The 760-nt window shown below is 38.7% G+C and overlaps 1 non-coding gene across 1 annotated transcript; it reads right to left on the bottom strand.

The window, feature by feature from the left end:
- Positions 1–351: 351 nt before the first annotated feature.
- On the bottom strand, positions 352–458 carry LOC115213572. Its single transcript, XR_003881825.1, has one exon. It is a non-coding gene; the product is annotated as a U6 spliceosomal RNA (small nuclear RNA).
- Between the last annotated feature and the right edge of the window lie 302 nt (positions 459–760).

Genomic DNA, 760 nt, shown 5'->3' with positions numbered 1-760 from the left:
TTATATATCGACCCCAGGACTTACTCCTTGTAAGCCTAGTACATATTTTATCGGTCTCTAAGTTATGGCGACGTAAACATTCCTGCATCGGTTCTCAAGCGATGTTGCGAGGACAAACACAGACACACAAACACCCCGCCTCACACACACATATATATATATATATATACATATACATATATACGACGGGCTTCTTTCAGTTTCCGTCTACCAAATCCACTCACAAGGATTTGGTCGGCCCGAGGTTATAGTAGAAGACAATCGCCCAAGGTGCCACGCAGTAGGACTGAACTCGCAACCATGTGGTTGGTAAGCAAGCTACTTGCCACAAAGCTACTCCTGCGCCTTAGAAAAGATATGGAACGCTTCACGATTTTGCTTGTCATCCTTGCGCAAGGGCCATGCTAATGTTCTCTGTATCGTTCCAATTTTAGAATATGTATCGCTACAGCTAGTACAAACTTTTGGAAATTTTAACAAAATTCTAACAAAATTTCCAAAAGTTTGTACTAGCTTGCCTATTTGTCTTACAACCTTCCAGAAGTAACATAAGTAAAAATGGTATACACACATTATTACAATTTTGCATATGCCAATAATGAAAAATGTTTTCTTGTACATTCTCATCCATTCTAGATATTGATTTCAGATTCTCTCGAGTATCATTTTTGCTCTACATCCATATCGGCATAAGTTTAAAACAAAAATATAAGACACGTATGGAATGATAACAACACATTCCACCAATAGGGTGGGTCGA

The sequence above is a fragment of the Octopus sinensis genome, linkage group LG6 (assembly GCF_006345805.1).
Source record: "Octopus sinensis linkage group LG6, ASM634580v1, whole genome shotgun sequence".
In the NCBI taxonomy this organism is placed as follows: domain Eukaryota; kingdom Metazoa; phylum Mollusca; class Cephalopoda; order Octopoda; family Octopodidae; genus Octopus; species Octopus sinensis.
Note: the sequence above shows the minus strand (reverse complement) of the source record. Positions and strands in the feature narration are given on the sequence as shown.